The sequence below is a fragment of the Abramis brama genome, assembly GCF_963993115.1.
Source record: "Abramis brama genome assembly, chromosome: 19".
NCBI classification, from domain to species: Eukaryota; Metazoa; Chordata; class Actinopteri; order Cypriniformes; family Leuciscidae; genus Abramis; species Abramis brama.
Window position 1 is genome coordinate 13338903 of NC_139981.1, and position 16568 is coordinate 13355470.

General features: G+C 37.9%; 1 protein-coding gene across 3 annotated transcripts in view; it reads left to right on the forward strand.

Annotated features, from left to right (window-relative positions):
• The first annotated feature begins 1528 nt into the window (after positions 1-1528).
• Positions 1529-16568, forward strand: part of sertad2b (SERTA domain containing 2b) — a 41322-nt gene continuing 26282 nt past the window's right edge. For 2 of the 3 annotated variants that reach the window (XM_084092436.1, XM_084092435.1), the window contains exon 1: positions 1571-1834. The gene's annotated coding sequence lies outside the window, so the exon portion shown is untranslated. Of the gene's footprint in view, positions 1835-8875; positions 11131-16568 lie in introns of those variants that run through there. The other variant, XR_014603510.1, reaches the window with a different exon arrangement.

Here is a 16568-nt window from a genome sequence, read left to right on the forward strand (position 1 = left end):
CTAATATATTATTTAAAAAAATCAGTTTTATTTGTTAACATTATTTAATGCACAGTGAACTAACATGAAGAAACAATGAACAGCTGGATTTTTATTAGCTAACATTAACAAAGATTAATAAATACAGTAACACGTTTAATTCTCATTGTTAGTTCATGTCAATACACCAACTAATGTTAACAAATGAGACCTTACTGTAAAGTGTTCCCTATACTTATATAGGTCTATTTTATGTTCACAGTTATATGTAGGCCTACATTGTAAGCAAGATTATAGTCTACTTTAAGAAATATCTCCTAAAATATTAAATTGTGGTTCAAAGCTGCATTTTGGTTGTCAAAAAAATAGATATAAGTGAATAGACAGGCAACATAATCCTATGTTTAAATAAGAAAGAGTGACGTAACTCCTCAAGACTGTAATAATATTCTCAAACCACCAGATGGCATTCTTTTGTTTAATAAAGTCCTTTCTCTGTTTGAGTGATCGTAAACCATCAGGCACTACTGATCATTGCTGCTTATAATAATATATGCAAAGAATATTGTAATATTAAATGATAGCCTACACAGAAAAAAAACGTCTTTTTGTTCTTCTTCACTTTTTTATTCTTATAAAAGCAATGTTAATGGTGATTTATGAAGTGACTTAACTCAATGAGAATTTTAACATTACACTTACCTATACTTGATATTATCATTTTAAAGAGGCCTACAATCTAATAGGGAGGTTATGGTTAACAGATAATGAGCATGTTATGGCAGCAAGCTTTACCCTGAAAACCTGAAATCAAATGTCAGACTCCCAAGATTAATGACTGTTTGCACTTATTCCATCAGACCACGCTCCATCAGCTGTGGCACACACACACACACACACACACATGTAGGTAGACTTTCTTGGCTCTTTGTCCCATTTAGTCAAACATTAGAAGTAAACACACCATATTTTCCTTTACCGGTGAATTCACTGAAGAACAAGCATGTGAGAGAAAACACATCTTTCACCACTTTCCCTGCTTTTTCCTCCTTCATTTTAGTTAATGCCCATTTTCCGCAGTGGCAGGCTTTTTTGAACACTCCATTTCCTGTTATGCAGCAGAGATTGAACATGTAACAAAAAAGATTGAGCCAAGCTGTCGGTGGGCATCTTGCCAGAGCATGCTGTCGCCTTTTTTCAGTTCCGCCACTTAAAGAACTCAACTCTGGCCATCTAAAGTACGCTAGAAATTACCACTGACGCTTCAAGTAGCCTACCTAGGTATTGCAGCGACGTATCATACGTATTATATATTTTAAATATACATTTTAAAGTTCAGATATGCTTCCCATTCATAATTTGTCAGTGTGACATGACTTTTAGACTGATTTGTGAGCTCACATTTTGCGCCGTCACTTTTTCATCGTGCTGTAAATACCACATTACTAGGCTCTTTAAATAACATGTCGAACAGCAGCCTTGTTCTGCATTTTGATTGGTTGATTCTACCAGAGGGGGTGGGACATACGAACTGGGATTCCGCCTCGACCTACAGAACAACCTATCATTCAAATCCAATGTCTTGCAACTGCGACCACGCGCAGAGTCACCGAAAGGCAACCTGCCTACTACTACTTTTGGGGGCACTGTGAAGTCTGACTCTCGTATGTGCAACTGTTTACTTTTTTTCTCAGGCTGATGAGGCACGGGACGCTTAAAAAGTGCCATGTGAATTCATGTCGACTAGCGATGCATGCAGAAAGCACTGATACAATGTAAACGCATTCGAGAATAAATCCGCTGAGCACTCAGTATTTACACTCATTTAACCGGATCGTACAAGTCCTTCAGAAGGGTGAGTTGACGTTCCTACTGAATTATCAACATAAAGTCGTGTGTTTTGACTGGTCATTTTTGATGTGGGTCGTTCTTGCAAGCGTGCTTGACTTGCATGTAGCCTACTGACCCCCAACAGCAGTGACCTGTTTGCATACAGTAGGCTATAGCCTAAGTCTACAAACTTGGCATATATGTAAACACAAGTTGCCAGCTGTAGAAGCCCATTCTCTGGATGCAAACTAGTTAATGTCTTAAACGAGGAAGCCACACGATATTCTTATGATTGCTGCGTGTTGATAGTTTTCTGTAATCGACCCGAGTAAGCTATGCATTTTTGTTTTGTTTTGGTGTTATTATATAACTGTTTTCTGAAGCCGTTGAGACATGCTGCTGCATTGTTCGGTCATATAACGTACAGTAGCCTACTTGATGTTTTGTACAGTATTCCTGCTAGATTTGTATTCACTAAAGATTAAAGAGTTTTCTCTGTTTTCTATTTGGTTACCAGTGGCTCTGGCTTTCAGAGGTTTTTTTCTCTAATAAATAAAGGGCTAAAAATAGAAATGAACAGTGCAAGCTGCTGATGCAGTCTGTTGCAACTTCCAAAGCTAAAATATTTTTTATGGAATGATTACTGCGATGATAATAATAGACAGTCAATTATGTCAATAGTCAATTATGACCCCTTAAGACAGGCTTGAACACACAAAGAAGGTCAAAGGAAAGGGGGGGTACTAAAAGTATGCATTAAAGTAGGCTATGTTACTTTACATTATATGTGCAATTTAACAGTGTTTTCAAACAACTTTTCAGTTACCTCAAAAATGCACAACTTAAAGTGCAGTCACATTAGGGAAAAAAAAATGTCCATTGTCAGTATTGTAGCAATTCATGAAGCACAGCTCACACAGGAGTCACTTTTAAATCAAGCATTTTTCTGTTGGTCAATGTGGCAAGGGATCAGATTGAACATCTGTGAAAATCTGTGCTGGGAACTTTTTCACCCTTATGTGAAACACCAGATCGCTCGAATTCAAAGGAAAATGTGGCTTGGTCAAAACACACCTCTATTATTTGCAGCTAGAAAATTATTGAATGAATGTTCTTTTAAAGTTGTGATGAAACAAAAGTAAAGACAGATCTTTCTTATGACGGGACATCAATTCACTGATTGTTGATTGTACTTTGAGATGTGAGCGGGGTTTAAGCTGACTAAATCAGTGGTTTCCAACCCTGGTTCTGGAGAACCCCAATAAGTTCACATTTTGGATGTCTCTCTAATCTGACACAACCATTGTGAGGTGCTTCTCAATTTGAAGGCTGCATCCTAGTAAGGCTGCATAATATCTCGTCATCAAACTCCACTCTCACTAGGATGCAGACTTCTAATTGGGGAGTACCCTTCAGATTTTGAAGTAGCTCATCTACTTACGAGCTGATGAGTTGAATCAGGTTTGTTTGATTAGGGAGACATACAAAATTTGCAGAGTTAGGGGTACTCCAGGACCAGGGTTGGGAACTACTAGACTAAATAGGCTTGTTTGAGATGGCCTCGCCTGGAATTCAGATGAGAGTAGGCGGGTGTATTGAGGGGAGGAGTGAAATAAGTGCAGACAAGTCGGACACTTCTCTCTATGTTGTGCATCAGACACCTACGCGACTAAGGCGGATATCTCGTGATTCACGCTCATGTGCTGGGTTGCTAATAAATTTGATGTAATTTAAGTTCTCTTGTTTTTATATGAAAGTAGATGTGATGAACAAGACACCCATAATACTTGTGGTTTAGGGTTAATTACATGTAATGATGTATAATTTGTAGTCATTATCACAGTAACTACTGTATGTAACGTGTAACAAGTAAAATAAAGCATTACCATTCTTGTTATTTAATTCCATCCGAAAGATGTGTTTTCCATCCATTTTTACTTCAATATAGACATGTATTTTAGATTTATTTGAGAAATATGACAACAATCATGACTTGAGAGTTTGGGAATATTCACACATTTTTTATACACATAAAAACATGATATAAGAGTTTTAAAATCAAACATTTTAGAAATGGAACAATACACCATGGTTGTTTAAACCACTGAGCAGAAAGCATCATTAGCAAGTCGTTTCCCATCGAGCTTTTGATCAGTGCAGTTCGTGGAGACTGCACAATCCTGCACTACTGCCTTCCTTTCGCGAGAGTTTTTTCAGCAAGCATGACATCAGAGCATGTCGGACCACCTATCTAACCAGTATTCATCTTGCGGTGATCACCGGTGATTGGTTCTGTGCAGATTTTGCTTATCTCAAACGAGCCCCGTGATTGGAGAGGTCTTGCGTAGTTCACCAGAGAGAAGTCTGTCGATTTTGATTAAAGATTACAAGGTCAAAAAAAAAAAAAAAAAACATATACTTGAATGATTCTTTCACAATAAGATCAGTACAGTTATGGAAGACGTACTGGTTTGTGTGTCCTGCCGGGCTGGAATCAAGTGGTTAAGGCAAGAGTTTGGCAATTGCGGATTAGAGACACATCTAATTTAGTTGATAATCCAGATTAGGGTGTGTGCTTGTACAGTGCTTTGTTGGGTCAGAGAGCTGAGAGTTCATACTCATCACCTCATTAGAGGTCATTTTTGACAAATTGATATGCTTTCCAGCACTTGTTATTTTTAAAAAAATTAAATAATATTTACGCAATATTTGATTTTAAAGAGAGAGTTCACCGAAAATGACTATTATGTAATTATTTACTCAGCCTCATGCCATTACAAATGCACATGAATTTTTCTGTAGAACACAAAAAAGAAATTTTCTTATACAATAGCAGTGGATAGTGAATTGTTTTTAAATTTAAAATGGATGCAAAAGCATCTTTCTCCATTGACTGCCACTCAGAAGTTAATTTGGTTGTAGAATACTGTTGTCAGTCACACTCATAAGTAACCAAACTCTGTGTTTTCAGAGCGGGATTAAGCAAACAGAAGAGAGGTTACAACTGTATTTAGCTGCAGTGTGTAGCTTGCATGGATAAAGGCAGTATCCTGTGTAACAGAGCCTATTCATGGAGATAACGTTTGCCAGTTAGGAGCAAGTAGAGCTTATAGTTTCATTAAGCACTCTTCTTGACTGTAATTCCACTGTCTGTTTTGTATTCCTTTAACGTGTGCTTAGGCCAAGCCTGAATAAGCTTCCCATGGAAGACTTAAATCCATAACATGGTTAAAGAACATTTTCTGCCAGTCTTTAATGTTTTAATGTGCTATAAATTATGAGTCCAGTGTTACTGAATTGCTCAAATGCATTTGCATTGAATTCTGTGTAAATGAACTGCCAGTGCCTGGGGCAGTGACCTGCTTTTCATTATAATGTGCAGGAAGCACATTCACTGTATTGAACTCTGAAGCGTCAGGCACATTGACGACCTGGGGATTTTGAATGCTAAACCTCTAGAGAGATGTCAAAATTCCCCTTAAACTTTATAACCTGTGGCCTGCATCTTGTTGTATTGCTGTATTGTATTGCTGTGTTTAATATGTTGTCAACATAGTTTGATCATCACCAGATTTGTTTGTTATCATGCAGTTCCCTTTTACAATAGTAATGGTTAGTCCAGGTGTTTTTCATGTGTATTTTGTGTTAATTTTTCAGGGACAGATTATCCAAAAACAAAAGAGAGACTAGGGGAATTATGTAATAGAGGAAAGTCTGACATGTTTCTTGTTGATGACACAACAAGAATTTAGCTGTCAAAATTGCATAATCTGACATAGTGACTATCGTAACGGGGTGGTGGGGGGAGACGTTTTTGCTTTTTAGCGGCGTGTTGGGGTTCCGGTACACCAGCCATGTCAATGAAACGAATGAATGAAAATTTGCTTATCAATGCATATCTAAATTCGCGCCTACGGTATCTTTGTAGAACTTCAAAAAAAGAAACAAGAAAAGATGCTTCAGCCAATGAGCAGCCGGCGGGGGCTGGCTGCAGGACGACTCAATCTCCACGGACAGCTTTTGATGTTTTATCAGACAATAACTACTCAAGACAAATATTTTCGGGACAATTAGGGCCGGATTCGGGACAACAGCTTAGATTTCGTGACTGTCCCGAATTTTTCAGTACGTCTGGTCACCCTATTTGAGAAATTTGGTTGATTCTCTCATCTTCAAAGTTAGACTGCTGATACAAGTTGCTCTAATTCCAGTGTTCATTCATAAGCATATTTCATCAATTATCTTTGATGAAGTCAAGAAAGATCCAGTCATTTAGACTTTTACAAGAATATGAAAGACATTTGAAAGAATATGCATATCCTGAGCATTTGAGATCTGCTTATACTTGGTGTTCGGTTATCTAAATGCCATTATAATAAAGTGCTGATATTGAGTCAGTGTTCTCGAGTATTTACTCTCAAATGATCAGCAGTAGCAGCGAAGGCCCCAGCCGGTTGGGCTTGTAGAGATCGGGTGTCTCTGGAACAGCAGCAATGCCAGAGTTAGCCGGCTGTCTCTCTAACACACACGCACACACATTAAGAGAGAGGCCGCTCTCCTACAGCCAGTTGTACTGCAGCATTAATATTTCATACACCCACCTTTAAAGAAGGAGGAGGGCTGAGAGAACAAGCCGGAGAGGGGCCTTGGAAAAGCATAGCTCTCCATGGCTCAATAAGGCATGCTAAGCGTCTGCACACACCATGACAGTGCATGAAAGCTTGACATGCTCTCCAATACTAAGTTCATTCTTCACTTTATATTTGTGGATTTAATGTTGAATATAGCTGTATGTCCATCCAGCCTGACATGGAAATATTGAATGTTTCTGTGAATTTTCTGTGTCTGGTAGGTAGTTTATGTACTGGGTTGTTAGTTGATACTGTTAATAATTGCAGTTGCTTAATATTTAACATAATAATTTTTTATTGATCTAAGCATCTGGAACCTTATGAATTTGACACTAAATTTGACACTGACTTCTACCTTATTTATATTAATCCTCCTGATTATCTAAACTACAAACTTAATCTATAACTATAACTGGCATTATCATAAAAATAAAGAAGTCTTCCTCATTTCCCATGACTGATTATTTAATATGAATTTAGACACAGTTACCACAGATGTTACTACAATTGGCATAGTTCTTACTCTTTCGTCATTGTAGTTCAGAATGTTCAATTGAAATGTTTGATTTCTTCCATAGTGTTTTAAAGTATAAAATTATCGGTAGAGTTCAAATGGGTCACTAGGTCTATACATTGTTCAGCGGTTCACAAAGTATTCTTAACAAGTAAGCTTTGCATTATCCAGTCATACACACTGTGGTTGAGTTAGGAAACGCATTTAGTGATTTCCACACAAAAACACAGATTATTTCAGATATTATTCCAAAAAAATGCAGGAAAACCCCTGATATAGAATCTCAGTCTCACTTGCTCTCTGTTTCTCTTGTCTGTCTATCTGGCGTATTTTCAATGCAGCCTTTCTTCCTCCCTCTAGCATGAGAAACATTTGTGCAGCATGCATAAGTTGTGCATGAGAAAAAAATGTCTTCTGCTCTTGTATAAAATATGTTTTTTTTTAAAGATGTTTGAATGTTGGGGGTGGAAAAATGGCATATCCATGATCAATTCTGATTGAATGCATTGTCTGTAAACACCTCTTTAATTTGGATAGGGAGGAGTTAGTGTGTGAATGGTTTCATATGTTTTCGCATTTGTCAGTGGTTTAAAAAATAAAGGCTTGGAATCAACATATAATGCCAGCAGCCATATCACCATGTGGCCCAAGACTTGTTGCCCACTGAAGCTAAGCAGGGTTGAGCCTGGTTAGTATCTGGATGGGAAACCTCCTGGGAGAACTCGGTAGCTGCTGGAAGAGGTGTTAGTGAGGCCAGCCGGGGGCGCTCACCTTATGGTCTTGTGTGGTTTCTAACGCCCGGCCCCATTTAGTGATGGGGATGCTATACTGTCAAAAAGCACCGTCCTTTGGATGAGATGTTAAACCGAGGTCCTGACTCTCTGTGGTCGTTAAAAAAAATCCCAGGATGTCCTTCGAAAAAAGAATAGGGTTGTAACACCGACATCCTGGCCAAATTTGCCCATTGGCCTCTGTCCATCATCATGGCCTCCTAATCATCCCCATATACTGATTGGCTTCTTCACTCTTACCCCTTTTCCACCAAGGCAGTGCTGGTGCCGGTTCGGAGCCGGTGCCTACACACGAACCAGTTCGTGTTTCGACAGCCAAAGAACCGGTTCTCGGCCAGGAAAATTGGTTCCAAAGCGGCACCAACTCTTTGCTACACTAGAACCGTTCTTTTACCACGTCATGCTTACGTCGGGGGCTGGGGGCGGGGTTATTGTCGAACTTCTTCTCGAACGTAACCTCCGTCTATAGTAATCCAGACGAGCAGCACAAATGTGTTCTAAACGTCTTCTTCTGACCCCAATATAGGATCGCAAAAGCCAGGAGAAACATTTACAGAAAGACGATGTAGTCCGCCATTGTAATTGTTATGCTTGAAGTTGGCGAAAGCTAAGACGTATGGCAACGTACACAGTGACGTAACGACGTCGTTCACTGGGCTCTCTAGTCAGTGGAAAAACAAACATTTTCTGAGAAGGTTCGCAAGTTGAACCAACTTTGAACCAGCACCAGTTCCGAACCAGTTCTTTTTTGGTGGAAAAGGGGCATCTGTCTCCTCTCCACCAATAAGCTGATGTTCTGGTGCAATATGGCTGCCATCGCATCATCCAGGTGGATGCTGCACATTGGTTGTGGTTAAGGAGATTCCCCCTTCCATATAAAGCTCTTTGAGTGCAGAGAAAAGTTCTATGTAACAAATTATAAGGTAATTTATAATGTCTCATGATAGTTGTTATGTCAACATTTTTCTTTTAAATATATAGCTGTAATCAGTAATATTTGATAATTGAATAATATTGTGGTGTAGTACGTTTTCAGGCATGTGTTTTTTTTTCTCTCTGAGGTTTGCTTTGATATACACGTGTGTGTGTGTGTGTGTGTGTGTGTGTGTGTGTGTGTGTGTGTGTTGCAGAAGGCAGGGGAATTCTGATGACTATAAGCACTGAAGCACACATCTTCTGCTGGACACACAAGATCTCTGACCTGCAGTGAAAATGTCTTACAGGGACAGTTCACCCTGAAATGAACATTCTGTCATCATTTACTCACCCTCATGTCATTCTTTATTTGTTCCTTTGATCACAAAAATGAGAAATTTGCTGGTTGTGCTATCTATACAATTACAATGAACTGCAGATGTTGCTTTAAATGTTTAAAAGGATGAAAAAGCACCATAAAGGTGTCATTAAAGTGGCCTATATGATTTGTGTGCCATATTCCAGATCTTCGAAGTAACAGTAGCTTTGCCTAGAAAAACTGGATTTTAAGAGACAAATTATTGCGATTTGTGAACAAATTCACATACATGTTGAAAAAAAAAATTTTTCCTCACGAATGCACCAAGGAGAGTTAGATTTTCATTGAATAATGACTCAAGAGTTGTACATGACTATTCAAAAGTTTGGGGTCAGTAAGACTTTTTTTTAAGAATTTTAACCTTTTATTCAGCAATGATGCATTATATTGATCAAATGTGAAATATTTCTATTTCAAATAAATGCTGTTTTAAAAACTTTTTTTTTTTTACTTCTGTTCCATCAAAGAATCCTGAAAAAAATGAATCACGGTTACGCTGTTTTCACCATTGATAATAATGAAATATTTCTTGGGTGCACCAAATCAGCATATTAGAATGATTTCTGAAGGATCATGTGACACTGAAGACTGGAGTAATGATACTGAGAATTCAGCTTTGTCAACAGGAATATATTTAATTTAAAAATTTATTAAAAAAGAAAAAAACATTATTCTAAATTGTAGTATTTCACAATATTTAGTTTAGGTTTTTTTCTATATTTTTCATAAAATAAATGCAGTCTTGGTGAGCAAAAACAATTCTTTAAAAACATTTTTAAAAATCTTTTTTTTATACTTGAAAATGTCAGTACCTTTAATTGCAATCAAAATAACAGGCAATACATTCTTCTTATATGTGAATGATGACAGAATTTTCATTTAAATACATATATTACAATTGAAGGTGGCAGTATCCTCCAGAATGGATTTAGTTCAAAATTTATCTTGCCAAAGATTACCACTTTTGAAACCATTCTTACTGTAATGTGTTTATTGATCTGTTAGCTTTCGTTCATTTCCTTATGCAAAGAAACAAGTTGCCTACATAGGCATTAAACTCCTGCATGCTGCCTGATCTCTTTGTATGTCAGAGGCATAGCGTTGTTGTAGCTTTTCAAATGGTCTCTTCCCTACAGTCTCATTGTGCTGTGAATTGTTGATATTATTGAATAATACTGACGCTGAATACAGTAAGAGAGATCAAAACCCTTCCTCAACAACTAGGCTATACAAAGCACAGCTTATTTTCTGCCACCAATACCAGATATGTCTTGATGTGCAAGTTTAGTTACGATTTATACCATGTTTACTTTGCACACTTGGTACCTTATCAGAATACTTAAATAATAAACCTCTTGTCATTCCACAATCACTCTGGTGCCTGTGGTCGTGATTGTGTTTACACCAACGGGATAATTATCAGCTGATTAACTGCTGTGGGCTCATTGCACTGTGTGCTCCATGTGTTAACATCTGAGCCCCATGTTGTAGTCAAAGACGCAGAACCGGCGCTGGTTTGGTGCCCTGTGTCATAAATGTATGCCAGGCCCGCACAACAGAGGCTTTAGTGAGGCTCTGAGCTTCTGGAATAAAGGGCGCATTCTCACATGCCTGGCCCTCTCGTCCAACCTCCTCATTATGTCTGTGGAGTGGAGCAAAGTCAACTCTTATTATAAAACTGTCTATTATCACCGCATTGAGCCAACTTCACTTCTTCCACCGCCAAATGCTGTAAAATAACTATCTTGTACAAAAAGGCCTCTCAGTACAGTAAGTTAACACAGAAACAGTGAAACTGATGTGCTGAAGTAAGTTCGCTCTTGTAAGCAGTGGTCTTTCAAAACTTCTTGATGGCATGATGACCTGTTTTCTTAATTTGATTAAGTTTTTTTGAAAAGCACTGATACTGCAACTCTATGATTAAGAAAAGAGTCAAAATGTATAGATCAAGGGTCTTCAACAGGTAGTCCTCCAAGTATTTGATCTCCAATTTCTGTGAAAGATTTCCGTGTCAGTGTAAGACACTTCCCCCTTCAATTTTTTACTGTAAAAAGAGCATTGTTTATTGTAAAATATTAATTGCAATGAAGTTAATTGAAAATAAAATAAAATTTTAATTAAAAAGTACATTTAATTCAACCTTAAAATGTTTCATTATCACACCCACATAAAAAACATGTATTTATTTATTAAAATGTAATGTGCAATGCCTTTGCTATGTAAGCATCATAACAATGTAAATAAACTGTTGCATTTTTCATATATTATAGATCAGGCTTAAAATGCAACACTCAGTTTTATATGTAGCAGGGATGCCTGATCCAGCAGGAGACCCTTGGCCTGAAAAGGTTGAAGACTACTGATATAGATGAAGGTTATGGAGAGAAACTTTTTTATTATTATCATGTGTTCAGTGTTGAGGTGTGAACCATCGGAGCATCTAGCTCTAATAGCACAGCAGCTGTCTCAGAGAGAGAGAGGCAGGCCAGGCAGACGCCTTCACTGCTTCATCAAACAGATGCTCGATATCTAATCCGACTCGTTCACGTAGCGTGTCAGGGTCAAAATCATGGCTGAGTGTGAGAAAAGGCTGTGGGCACCGTGTGCCATATGAGGTTCCCGCCCTTCTGATTGGGTGGGTTGTCAGCGTTGTGACCTGGTGTTTGACTGGTATTGTCAGCTGGCTACAAGGAAACTGAGTACCTTAAAGCTCTGATAGGAGACACATATTGTATTTCTGTTTAAACCTCATCATGGTAGCCAACATAAATAAAGTTTGGAAGTAAGAGATAGACAGCTACTTACTGTCCTGCCTGAGTACAACATATAGACAGAGACACCACCAACCTCCCTCTGACAGTCTATGTTTTTTTACAAAACTCGAGTGGGGTTTAACAGTCAAAAGTCATGTTCTGGTCATTCTAAATTCATTCTAATCTGGGATAATAATAAGAAAATAAGCCAAAAGTTTTATAGCATTTTCACTATGGATTAGGGGAGTATAAGATGCATTGTCTATGATCATATCGCAATCATTTAAGATATGGGGGCAAAAGTGAAAATTGTTTGTTTATGTGTATAATGATCACACAAGTAAGAGTGCTGTTTTATTTACCTGAATATTAGCATGATTGCAAATGTGATATTGACAACAGTGCAATAAACAAATTAATATGAATTGACTTACATTTTAGAAACAATATTGTCATCTGTTTCACCAACAAAAATGGTGTCTCCGAGCAATACAGCAGTGTTTCTTTACTGAATGAATCCACGTTTTTGAACAGATCGGGTAAGTCAATGATTCAATGACTCATTCTCAAAGATTGCCACTTGCTTCATTCCTGAATGAATCTATGAAACTTACTGGTGGTTTTAGTTTAATAAAGTATCATTTCCTTTTCTTTTCTTTTTAAATAATCATTTAATATTTCAATATCAAGATATAATTTTTTGTCAATATCACACACCCCTACTATGGATGCACAATATATAAGTGTCTTATCAGTTATCAGACATTTATTAAACTAATATTGGACGATTTTGGACCACTTTTTTGTGGCTCGGCCTCCCTGTGTGACTAGCAATATATCTGCCAGGGAGGGCAAGAAACCTTAAAAATGCCTTCAATGTTTCATGCCAATGTTAGATTTACCATGTCAGTTAAAGTAATGCTCTTCGTGTTTACATTTAGCCTGGGCCCACGCTTTTGCTGAATATATGGGAATTTTGCAGCCATTGTTGAGACATAGTCCATATAAAATTGCATATTTTCTTTTAGCCTCATATATTCAGTCTGTCTTTCCTAAACTTATGTTGACAGATTAGACCTGTTACAATGTGTTTACCTTACTAAGTTATTCAGCAAGTGAAACAGTGCAGCGACAAAAAAAGTTTGAATGGTGATTCACTTTGATTTGTTTAGTTAATGGTTTGCTTCAGCAGAACATGAGTTGTTTGCTGTTCCTACTACTGTTCTGGCTAGACTACTAATCACTGTTAGTGCAGAATATATATATATTTTGCCAAGTGAATGTGGACAAAGGACTTGGTGTTTGTGTGTGAGGATGGTGGGAGGGGTGAGGGTATGAGGACAGAAGGGGTGTGTGTGTGTGTGTGTGTGAGCAGGGGCAGAGCGAACGGTTTGCAATGTGGCAGTGGTGCTGGAGAGGATGGGAGGAGATGGAAAGGGTTGGAGGGGAGGGATGTGCTTTTGTTTTGTTCTCTGTTGCTGAGCAATGGGGACTAAAGCATTGGGAACAGCTGTGATGGCCAAAGCTTTTCTCTTTCACTCTGCCGGAGAAGCCCTGAGGCACATACTCAGATACAGCAGCCTAATGTGTGCGTGTGCATGTGCGTGCGTATGTGTGTCAGAGAAGAAATAAGAGAGGAAAAGGGAGGCTGATATTAACCGGAGGAGGCATTAGTGCTCTTATGAAGGTCAGGTAATCACTGTTTAAGTGAGTGCAATTAGTACAAAGAAAAAGTGACTGCTGAAGCAAATTAGTTCAGATGGCTTTGTGTTGAAGAGGATGCTGGGAAATGTAGTTACACAGAAATGGAACGAGACGTAGGCACATATATACACTACCATTCAAAAGTTTGCTGTCACTATTAAAAAAAAAAAAAAAAGAAGAAATTAGGAAGGATGCATTAAACTGAGCAAAGACATTTATAGTTTTACAAAATATTTATATTTTAAATAAATGCTCTTCTTTTTTACTTTCTAGTTATCAAAGAATCCAGAAAAAAATATCAGTTTTCACAAAAACATTAAGCAGTACAACTGTTCAACATTGATAATAAGAAGAAATGTTTCTTGAGCACCAAATCAGCATATTAGAATGATTTCTGAAGAATCATATGTCACTTAAGACTGGAGTAATGGCTGTTGAAACTCATCATTTACGTCACTGGAATGATGCAATTGTACGGACTAATAATGGTTGTAAGATCATTTTACTCCATTTTGAGCTGCACATTCCATTACTGATTGTGAAAGTGAACCACTCATATCATCAGGCTTTGCAAAGAGGCTGTTATTTGAAGGATTTAGCAGAGTTTTGTGCAGTGGTTAAAATGCTGTCAGACCTGATTCACAGAATGTTTTTCTATAGTCACGTGACTACTTGAACATGCTGATCTTTTTTATACACCTCTTGTCAGATGCGTGTGCTGCTTAATGCATTTGAGACCTGTTTTCCTCAGCGCATAACTTTCTAACATTTACAGAGAATGATATAACCGTAAGACATATCATTCTCTGTAAATGTTATAAAGTCCAGTATTTACATTTTGCATAAAGGCTCATCCACAGCAAGCAAGTCTTCATTAAACTTCACTGACTTTATTGACGGAGGAGCGCCAGCATGATAGGAGCGCGATAGAATGAAAGCGCAATAATTCTAAATAAATTTACATTTTGCTCAAATATTTTGCATTCAAATCTCCTTCTCTATTTACAACAGCAATATAAACTGCAGTACAAAGAGTATGTTGCGACCAGTTGCATTGACAGAAAAAATAAACTAAATTAAAGCAACACCAAAGATTATTTTGTACCTTAAAATAGTGTTTCCAAAATCGTTTCAGTGGTTCATCAAGTCATAACATAACCGCACTATGCAAGTTTGCCAGATCAGGTAGCAGATCTGTTCGAATGAGACATAAGAAACTACAAATTTGACTTGCTTTACGGCAAGCGTTACAATAGCAAAAAAATAGCAAGTAATGTCATTATTTAGTTTTTCTTCGTTTCTGATATCGCAATACATCATATTTTCATAAAATCTTGCAACATACTCTACCTTGTCTGTGGACATCGTTATTTCCAAAGCCGGTGGATAAACAAATAGCGTGCGTGTGAAGATAGCCTGTGGTAGGCTAAATTATTTACGACAGCGGTAATGGACAATTCCGCTTCCGACCTGTAGGGGGACCAAAGAGGAAAAGTGCTTTGTTGCTTTAAATGTTTTCCCTCTGCTGTACAGAAAGCATACTGAACCGTATGTACCCTTAAGGTACTACAATAAACCTTTAAGTTGTCCCTTTAAGGGTTCAGCCTCTGTGACAAGTTGATGTGCCCCTAAAGGTACAATTTTGCACATTTTTTTCTGACAATTTTCTGTGCACCAACACAGAAGTGACAAGTAAAGCACAATGTTCAGCACAATGTTCTTAGTGACCTTCATGTTGTGTTTGTGTTGTAGTGAGACTGGACCTTAGTTATTAGAGCAGCAAACTCTCTCCACAGGGGTCTTCCTCCGTCCATTGTAAACAGTCTCCTCACCGCAAAACTCACTCCACTGTGCTCCTCAAACAACCACATTTGACCAGGCTGAACAATGTACCCATAATGGCCTGGCTCAGGGGAGTCTGGACTACAAATATGGAATTATTGTGTCATTTTTCTCTTTTACAAGACATAAATTGGCTCATGAAACTCTGAATTTGGCTAATATTAATACTGGTATGAAAACATCACATTGTGATCAGTAATTATTGGTGCAGCTCTTATCCCAAGTGACATATATCAGCTGTGGCTTTGGTCCAGGCTGGGTCGTCCAATCATTTCATTACCCACAATCCTAAGCACTCTGGTGCCTTTCATTTCTCTTTGTTTGATGTTCTTAGTGACATCTGTGGCTTCATTCTCTTCAACAGGCCATTTCAGAGAGAGCAGACACGGTAACAAATGCTGTAGTGTTTTCCGCAAGTAAACAGAAACTAAAATAACTGAAGCAGTCAACCACAAATACCAAAATTAAATGGGGGGGAAAAAAGAAGAACATGGAAATGGGGATTTGAGACATTCTTTAGGAGCCCACAATTTTAAAAACACTAGAGACATGGTGAATACGGAGGTGCTGGCATGCATAAGCCCTAAATACCAAAATGATTGCTTTTAGCTAGGAGTTGTTTTTCATCAAGACATTTGATCTTTTTCATTTGAAACCTGCTGTTTTTCTCCTCATTCTAGTTTGAAGCCATGTAGCAGAAAACTTATTGCCATGTTGGTGAAAACAATGTTCTTTTATGACTCAGGCCATCTTCAGCTATGACTAATATTAATAGATTCATGCTTTTTTTAATCAGTGGTTCTGTGTGTTGTCAACTGTACTCCATCAAACAACTGCTTGATGTGAGGAAGACAGATATGAGATATGTTTAGAGAAAACGGTTTCACTTTTTGTTGACGGTGCAATGTCCAGCGCTGGAATGTTTATTGAGTTAGTCACCCTGAGAAAAAAAAAGCAAGTCATGATAGGGGAATGTTTGCCATGAAGTGTGACCTGACCACTGTACAAACTTGCCTGTTTATTTACAATTACTGTCTCTCCCAACATGGGTTTGGTACTGTTACATTAGTAGTGAGTCTATGAATAGCACACTAGGAATGTAATAATTCATTGAGCATTAAGTGCACAGACAGACACCAGAAAGACTTGCTCAGTTTTTCGTGCTCGCCCATGTAATTATGCTTTTATTTAAACGGTATTTACTGACATGATGGCAGATTACTCACATGC